The 9852-nt window shown below is 45.7% G+C and overlaps 1 pseudogene; it reads left to right on the forward strand.

Annotated features, from left to right (window-relative positions):
• Positions 1 to 2122: 2122 nt before the first annotated feature.
• On the forward strand, positions 2123 to 8601 carry LOC120432087 (COP9 signalosome complex subunit 2-like; annotated as a pseudogene).
• Positions 8602 to 9852: the final 1251 nt, after the last annotated feature.

The following is a 9852-nucleotide window of genomic DNA, read 5'->3' on the forward strand; positions in this document are numbered from 1 at the left end:
CCAAAACTCCAAAACTCCAAAACTCCAAAACTCCAAAACTCCAAAACTCCAAAACTCCAAAACTCCAAAACTCCAAAACTCCAAAACTCCAAAACTCCAAAACTCCAAAACTCCAAAACTCCAAAACTCCAAAACTCCAAAACTCCAAAACTCCAAAACTCCAAAACTCCAAAACTCCAAAACTCCAAAACTCCAAAACTCCAAAACTCCAAAACTCCAAAACTCCAAAACTCCAAAACTCCAAAACTCCAAAAACTCCAAAACTCCAAAACTCCAAAACTCCAAAACTCCAAAACTCCAAAACTCCAAAACTCCAAAACTCCAAAACTCCAAAACTCCAAAACTCCAAAACTCCAAAACTCCAAAACTCCAAAACTCCAAAACTCCAAAACTCCAAAACTCCAAAACTCCAAAACTCCAAAAACTCCAAAACTCCAAAACTCCAAAACTCCAAAACTCCAAAACTCCAAAACTCCAAAACTCCAAAACTCCAAAACTCCAAAACTCCAAAACTCCAAAACTCCAAAACTCCTCCATCCTATCCTTACTACAATCCTGTGTACCCCCTCCCGCCCTCCCACCGACCACCCTGCGCCCCACACGTGATGACGGCCACCCGCCGCGCGCCCACCCCGTACCACACGCGGCCGCCCCCCGACCCCGGTACCCCCCCCCCAGACCCAGAATGACCATACGCACGCGGCACCGACCCCAACTCCACGCCCAGCGGCGGACTAAGGCGTTGGACGGTTTTTGGGTAAACTGGCGGTTCTACTCAAAGAACCCGTCGGACGCAGCACAATGCCACCGTTGCCAGAAATTCGGCCACGGCTCGCGGAACTGCAACCTCCCGCCCCGCTGTGTGAAGTGCGGTGAAACACACCTCTCTGAGGCGTGTGCACTGCCGTGCAAGGCGGACCTGGGGGACAAGGCAGAGCAAACCAAGGCGCGCATCAAGTGCGCGAACTGCGGCGGTAACCATACCGGTAATTACCGCGGATGCGTCGCGCGGAAGTCCTACCTCGAGGAGCAGGAAAAGAGGAAGAAGAAAGCAGCAGCGTCCCATCCTCCTCAGCGAAGTACGAGCGCAGCCGTTCCTGCAGCTGGCCAGCGTACGGTTCCAGCGGACAACCCAGCGTTCCCTCCTGGATGGGGGCGGTCGTTTGCGAGCGTGGTCGCTGCCGGTAGCGGCGATGCGACCCAGCAAGGAGTCACCGCGGAAGATCTCTTCACCCTGCCGGAGTTCTTTGCTCTCGCGGGGGAGATGATGACGCGGTTTCGGACCTGCCGTAACAAGGCGGAGCAATTTCTGGCCCTCGGGGAGCTGATGATCAAGCACATCTATAAAGGATAAAAAATTGTGATCTAGTTTTAAGCTTTCTCTATTTCTATCCCCTTTCCCTTGCAATTTTAGTAAGTTTTTTTTTTTATCTTTTTCTTACTTTCGGTAACCCCTTAACTACAAGCAACAATTGTTCCAAAATGGATTATGATGTAACACACAGCTGAAAGGAACTCCAAAACTCTGTTATGTATTTCAAAAGAACTTATTGTATATTGATAATTCACCAATAAAACCGAATTGAAATAAAAAAAAGAATTTTAGAATTTTAGAATTTTAGAATTTTAGAATTTTAGAATTTTAGAATTTAAGAATTTTAGAATTTTAGAATTTTAGAATTTTAGAATTTTAGAATTTTAAAATTTTAGAATTTTAGAATTTTAGAATTTTAGAATTTTAGAATTTTAGAATTTTAGAATTTTAGAATTTTAGAATTTTAGAATTTTAGAATTTTAGAATTTTAGAATTTTAGAATTTTAGAATTTTAGAATTTTAGAATTTTAGAATTTTAGAATTTTAGAATTTTAGAATTTTAGAATTTTAGAATTTTAGAATTTTAGAATTTTAGAATTTTAGAATTTTAGAATTTTAGAATTTTAGAATTTTAGAATTTTAGAATTTTAGAATTTTAGAATTTTAGAATTTTAGAATTTTAGAATTTTAGAATTTTAGAATTTTAGAATTTTAGAATTTTAGAATTTTAGAATTTTAGAATTTTAGAATTTTAGAATTTTAGAATTTTAGAATTTTAGAATTTTAGAATTTTAGAATTTTAGAATTTTAGAATTTTAGAATTTTAGAATTTTAGAAAAGAAAAGAAGAACAACAGTCTAACTTTCAGAATCATAATTAAAAGAACTATTTAAAAGTATTTTGCCCGATATATTTAATTTTTTTTTTATTTCTATTGATCATTAAGGTACTGAATACAGTAGTTGTTCGGTAACCGACAAACGTCAAAAAACCAAAACAAACCGAAATGACCGAGGGGTTAATGGATGCCAAATACCTGTTCAATAAATTGCAAAAAAAAAAGTTTTCAAACTTTTATTTAATTGTAACTCACAATTAAAGAAACATGAAAAGTAAGCATTGTATATACATTTGAGTAACTTTTAGGTTTATATTTCATCAGGAAAATATTATGCATCGGTGGTCCCCTCGTTATTTTTCATTCAGCCCAGTTAGCGAGCAACCCTCGATGACTGGGCTACGTTATCGAACAACTACTGTACATATATACTTTAAAAATACAAATAGAAAATAAAAAAAGACTGATTCTTTTCAAGCATGTTCCTTTTTTGTGTAAACATTTTAATTTGGTAATCATTTTTTTTTTCGTTTTCTTTTTTTGCTTTTCCATCGAGCACCAACAAAATCGTCAACGTATCCCATCCAGCCCACAAGTTCCTGAGTCCACCCGAGTCCGGTTCCAGATTGCAGAGACGAACGTTTTGAAGAAGTACTATGTAGTACGATTGACCACGCTGAGAATGCGTCATACTACGCCGAAACGCCGTCAAGTAACCATCGAGATCGCATCTTGGCCATTTCTTTATCCCTCAGTGAAATGTTGTACAAAAGTGAGTTGATTTTTAGAATTAAAAAAATTAAATAAACTAATCCCTTGCTTTTCTTCCAGCCGGCGGATTATTCCGGTTCCTTCTCCGGTACAAGCCGGTGCATCGTGCTGGACATTTCGCAGAAGGACTCCCCTGACGGAGCGAAGTCCGTGCAGGATGGTTGGCTTAGTCGGAAGGAATCACCGCCCGGGAAACTCTCCGCGACCATCCCGAACTCGCGCAAATCCTTGTTCGAGTCGAGGATTTCCACACCAAAGCGCAAGAGCTCGAACGAGATTGCGGCGTCGTCGAGCAAGCCGAAGATCCCGAAGGAACCGACCATGGACATGTTCCAGCTGGACTCGCAAGCCTTCGACGACTGGGAGAGCGAGCAGATGGAACTGGTGTTGCCGAAGGCGAAGCCTTCGGAGGCGGTCGTTCAGCAGGTCGATGACGACGATGATTACTTCCCGAGCTACCAGGAGGCCGTCGATCCCAACTGCAGCCAGTTGTTCCTGGAGGGAGTCGATCGCAATGGGAAGAAGAGGTGCACTCGATCGTGAAGAACAGCGCAACCTGCTCGCAGTACATCCGGCTCGAGCGATCCATGATGGAGGAGAACAACGCGAACCTGCTGGACGACTTTGTGGACAGTCAGTTGGCGCGGGAGTTCGATTCGTCCCAGCAGCGCCAGCGCCGTGTTCAACGGGTTTGAACGCACCCTGCTGGACACGAGCAACGCCGAGTTCAACGCCCCGCCCCCGGAGGTTGATGAGGACCTGGCCGAAATCAACTGGGAGGAGGATGTGACGATCGCGGCCGAGAAACCGTCGAACCGGTCCCGGTTCAACATTTTCGGCAAGCAGGCGAGCGCGGAGTTCAAGACGATCGGCTACGACTTGGGCATTCCGCTGTTGAATCGCTTCCTGCGGCGGTAAGCCCGCGTTAGCCGCATCGACATGCCCGTCGTTACGCTGGTTACATTTCGCTGATGGATTACGACATCGTGCAGCTAAGCCACTCGAAGTTCGCGTGTGCGGCGCTGTTTGCCCGACTGGAACAAGACCAACTTCAGATCAACTTCAAATTGGTGAGGAAGGACGGCGCGGTAGGGACTTCGAATCTATTGTTTAACCATTGAATTCTTTACAGAAAAACTACTCGAAAATCATGACCCTGTACAAGCAATTGCTGACGTACATCAAAAGTGCTGTAACCCGTAACCATTCGGAAAAGTCTATCAACTCGATTCTGGACTACATCTCGACCTCGAAGAACATGAAGCAGTTGCAAAACTTTTACGAGACCACGCTGGAAGCGCTCAAAGACGCCAAGAACAATCGGCTCTGGTTCAAAACCAACACGAAGCTCGGGAAGCTGTACTTCGATCGGAACGACTTCGGCAAGCTCCAGAAAATCCTCAAACAGCTGCACCAATCCTGCCAGACGGACGACGGCGAGGACGACCTTAAAAAGGGAAAGCTGCTGGAAATCTACGCGCTTGAGATCCAAATGTACACCGTAGAAACAACAAAAAGCTAAAGGCCCTTTACGAACAGTCCCTGCACATCAACTCAGCCATCCCGCACCCCTTAATCATTGGCGTCACCTGGGAGTGCGGCGGCAGGTGCACGCGAAGGCGAGTTCGAAAAGGCGCACACGGACTTTTTCGAGGCGTTCAAAATCTACGACGAGTACGGCTCGTCCCGGCGCACGACCTGTCTCAAATACCTCGTCCTCGCGAACGTGCTCAAGAAGTCTGGCATCAACCCGTTCGACTAGCAGGAAGCGAAACCGCACAAAAACGGCCCGGAAATCCTGTCCATGACGAACCTGATCGTGAGCTACAAGAACAACGACATCATGGAGTGCGAGTCGATCCTGTGGAACAACCGGTACAACACCATGGCCGATCCGTTCATCCGGGAGCACATCGAGAACCTGCTGCGGAACATCCGCACCCAAGTGCTGATCAAGCTTATCCGCCCGTACACCAAGATTACGACCGATCTGCGGGCGCTGTTTGACACGACCGAGCTCGAGCTGACCGTGATCGATCGATGACGACCGTGCGCAGCAGCAGCAGCGCCAGGTCGGCCGCCATGACCGGAACCACGACGGTCGTTTGAGGAAAGTAGCAAGGGATGGGGAGTCAAGCTGTTTTGTGCCACCCCACGTAGTTAATCGGAATATTAATTTCTGTTCACGGAACCGAATTGTATTGACGTATTTATTTAAAGTAAGTCATGAACATTTTAAAACTTAACCGAAATCTAAAGTATAATTTATCTTGTTCCAGGAGACTCACTGGAACCGTTTTTGCCGGAACCGATGCCTTCCACAAGGGCATTTTCTACAAGGCCAGGCGCGTGTTCAACGTTGTAAATTACGCCCTCGATGTGATCGTGAACAGGCGCGTCAACGGGACAATCCTGGTCAAGCGCATCGAGCACGTGAAGTCGTCCCGATGCCGTAAGGACATTCTGCGTCGCGTCAAGGAAAACTGCTCCTGGCCTTGATCTACCTGAAGCGCAACGTGGCACACTACGTGACGAGCAGGTCATCGTGAACTCTTCCATGTCCGTCTTCCGGATGGCCCCGATTCCCGGCGCGATTTCGTCGTGGTGCCGCGAATTCGTCAAGAGTTTAAAAAACATAACTAACGAAACATAAAATTTGTAAATCTACCTGATAATAGTTTTTGTATATTGCTTAATTTATTAAAAGGGCGAATTGGCTTTTATTAGTCAATTCGCCCTTTTGATAAATTTGGCAATGTTTACCAAATCAAACCAAAACAATCCCTTAATTTTCCTACTCACCGCTAGAGGTCGCATCGGTCGCTTAATTGAACAGCGACATCTATGTTTGAAGTCTGAACTACTTGAAATAATTCCTGAGATGCGAGTGAAATATTTCTTAGCTCGAGTAGCGCGAATTTTTTGTGTCAAAAGAGCTCGAATTCGAGGCATTTACACGCCAAATTCGAGGCGAATTTGCCTCGATTCGAGCGAGATTCGGCTCGAGTTTAGCGAGCGGTTCGAGCCATTTCGGCTCGAGTCTTTCTTACTGGGATCTCGGGCTTTCGCTAATCTAGCTTGGACTTGACTAGCGTAGCTACCTGCTCCACTTCTCTTTTCAATCTCTAGTTTAGCATCGTTGTAGGTCAATCCACCTTCAGTTTGATTATTTCTGTTTCGTGTAGATAAACGGGGCATGTTTTGCTTGACGGTGGGTGGTTTTGATTACAGTTCTTGCAGAAAGCGGAACTCGAGCAAGCGGCTCCTTCGGTCGAAGTGTGGTTCTTGGAGCAGTTACGACACGCTGCTTCGGCGTCGCACTTGGCTTTTACGTGGCCAAAGCTGAAGCAATTGTAGCAGATTAGAGGAAGTGGGTAGTACCTTTCTGTTTCTACACGAATCAGCCCAAAGAACACATGTTTCGGAGCGACTGTACCGTTAAATGTTATAATCAAGCTTCTGGTGTTCTGGTGATCCTTCTTACTGCGATTACTTCTTGTGGATGTAGCTCAGCTAGTAGCTGATCCTCGTCCAGTTCAACTGCATCGCTACATCTAGCCCAACATTTGACGACGTTCAGAAATGGGTGTGGGGCGATTTTTATTTTCGTTCCATCGATGAGTTCTTGCACGTCTTGAAGTCGTACGAATTAATCGTGGTTACGAAATTTGATGACATACTTGCTTCCTTTAGCTTCCGTATATGCTTCGGCAATTTTTCCGACAGCACGTTCGATAGTTTTTCCGATCGTAAAGGGGTTTTTGGGCAGGGGTGTTGCATCATCAGCCGTGCATAGCTAAAGAACTTCAATTTGACCATGTTCATTGAGAGGATCCATCCAAGTCTGGATTCTTCTGCTGTTTGGTCCTCCTCCCGTATCTGCAAAAGGCGGTGTCACCACCGGGTGCTTGCTTGCCGTGGCCATTATGGCCGGCAAACGATCCAAGATTTGGAATTTTCAGTAGCAGGTGATTTAGTGACCCGTATAATTCAATTATGGACAGCCTGGTTTTGCGTTACCGTCGAGACCTGGGTGATGAATAGAGAGAATGCGTAACGTGATTTTTGAATGATCCCACTTTGTTTACATCTACAAAGTCGGATGCTGTTCAAGCACAAACATGACTTTTTTTTACTGGTAACTGAGCTAGTGTGTGGCCGAATGGTTACGCTGTCCGCTTTGTAAGCGGATAATTCTGGGTTCGATTCCCATCTGCTCCAACCTTCCATCGGATGAGGAAGTAAAATGTCGGTCCCGGCCTTGGTTGTTAGGCCGTTAAGTCATTCCAGGTGTAGGAGTCGTCTCCATGCCATAAGTACAAACAACACACCAAACCAAGCCTACTCCGGTGGAATCGCTGGCGGCGGTTGGACTCGCAATTCAAAGGTCGTCAGTTCAAACACTGGGGTGGAAGGTTCCTTGGAGTAGAAAGAGGTTTGGGTGCTCTCCCCATTCAAGCCTTCGGACTCCTAAGTTCGAGCAGTAACTTGCAATAAAGACCGGGGGTCGTTAATGTGGATGGTTTGATTTTTTTAGCTGTTTCAAATCAGTGGTGTATGCTTTATTTTGTCTAGTTTTTGACTTTTTTTGGTTGAAAATTGTGTGAGTAGGGTTTCAAACGGAATCAAACAATTAAGACAGCTTCTGGATGGATACAACCGCATCGACTCCATAAACTAGTTCCATTCATTATTATAAAAAATGACGATCTCGCCTCCAAATTTCTTACAATTTTTTGACTTTAACTCAAGGTCCTCGAAAGCCACAATTTTGACAAAGAACTTTGTCCTAAGGGCTCTATTCTGGTGAGGTGTCAATCCAAAAAACGAAAAATGTCGCGCGTTACGAAAATGTTGCATGCTTGGTACTGCGGAAGGGGTCAGTAACGAATGAAGTGTGGCAACAATGGTGCAACATTCTCGCGTGACAGTTCCAAGAATGCAGGAGACGAGGCAAAATTTGCACCATGTTGCCACATTTCATGCGGACTATATAAGCTAACAGATAGCCTCTGAACAGTTAGTTTTGACCGAAAATCCGTCAGAGACGGATCGACGGTGGTAATTTTATTGCTCACACACACATACACACATTGAAAGACACAGGTTGTGCACCACCTTGGGAGGAATTCTGTTCTAAAGAACATTGTTAGAATGGTCACTCGGAAACCAGAATGATTCAATGCAATGGGGTTGGGACCAAACTGGTAGGATATTGGCCACACCCGGAGTGGCCATGGCCTTGAGGGAAGGTTCTACCGGGGGGACATTTATCGAACCATACGACTTGGGGCAATATGGGTATCAAAATTCATGGTTTTTGATACTGGTGATGAAAATGGCCATTTTGACAGGATTGGCCACACCCGGAGTGGCCATGGCCCTGAGGGAAGGTTCTACCGGGGGGACATTTATTGAACCATACGACTTGGGGCAATATGGGTTTCAAAATTCATGGTTTTTGATACTGGTAATGAAAATGGCCATTTTGACAGGATTGGCCACACCGGGGGTGGCCATGGCCCTGAGGGAAGGTTCTACCGGGGGACATTAATCGAACCATACGACTTGGGGCAATATGGGTGTCAAAATTCATGGTTTTTGATACTGGTGATGAAAATAGCCATTTTGATAGGATTGGCCACACCCGGAGTGGCCATGGCCCTGAGGGAAGGTTCTACCGGGGGGACATTTATTGAACCATACGACATGGGGAAATATGGGTATCAAAATTCATGGTTTTTGATACTGGTAATGAAAATGGCCATTTTGACAGGATTGGCCACACCCGGAGTGGCCATGGCCCTGAGGGAAGGTTCTACCGGGGGGACATTTATTGAACCATACGACTTGGGGCAATATGGGTATCAAAATTCATGGTTTTTGATACTGGTAATGAAAATGGCCATTTTGACAGGATTGGCCACACCCGGAGTGGCCATGGCCCTGAGGGAAGGTTCTACCGGGGGACATTTATCGAACCATACGACTTGGGGCAATATGGGTGTCAAAATTCATGGTTTTTGATACTGGTGATGAAAATGGCCATTTTGATAGGATTGGCCACACCCGGAGTGGCCATGGCCCTGAGGGAAGGTTCTACCGGGGGGACATTTATCGAACCATACGACTTGGGGCAATATGGGTATCAAAATTAATGGTTTTTGATACTGGTGATGAAAATGGCCATTTTGACAGGATTGGCCACACCCGGAGTGGCCATGGCCCTGAGGGAAGGTTCTACCGGGGGGACGTTTATTGAACCATACGACTTGGGGCAATATGGGTATCAAAATTCATGGTTTTTGATACTGGTAATGAAAATGGCCATTTTGACAGGATTGGCCACACCCGGAGTGGCCATGGCCCTGAGGGAAGGTTCTACCGGGGGGACATTTATCGAACCATACGACTTGGGGCAATATGGGTATCAAAATTCATGGTTTTTGATACTGGTGATGAAAATGGCCATTTTGACAGGATTGGCCACACCCGGAGTGGCCATGGCCCTGAGGGAAGGTTCTACCGGGGGGACATTTATCGAACCATACGACTTGGGGCAATATGGGTATCAAAATTCATGGTTTTTGATACTGGTGATGAAAATGGCCATTTTGACAGGATTGGCCACACCCGGAGTGGCCATGGCCCTGAGGGAAGGTTCTACCGGGGGGACGTTTATTGAACCATACGACTTGGGGAAATATGGGTATCAAAATTCATGGTTTTTGATACTGGTGATGAAAATGGCCATTTTGACAGGATTGGCCACACCCGGAGTGGCCATGGCCCTGAGGGAAGGTTCTACCGGGGGGACGTTTATTGAACCATACGACTTGGGGCAATATGGGTATCAAAATTCATGGTTTTTGATACTGGTGATGAAAATGGCCATTTTGACAGGATTGGCCACACCCGGAGTGGCCAT

This window comes from Culex pipiens, chromosome 1, assembly GCF_016801865.2.
Source record: "Culex pipiens pallens isolate TS chromosome 1, TS_CPP_V2, whole genome shotgun sequence".
In the NCBI taxonomy this organism is placed as follows: domain Eukaryota; kingdom Metazoa; phylum Arthropoda; class Insecta; order Diptera; family Culicidae; genus Culex; species Culex pipiens.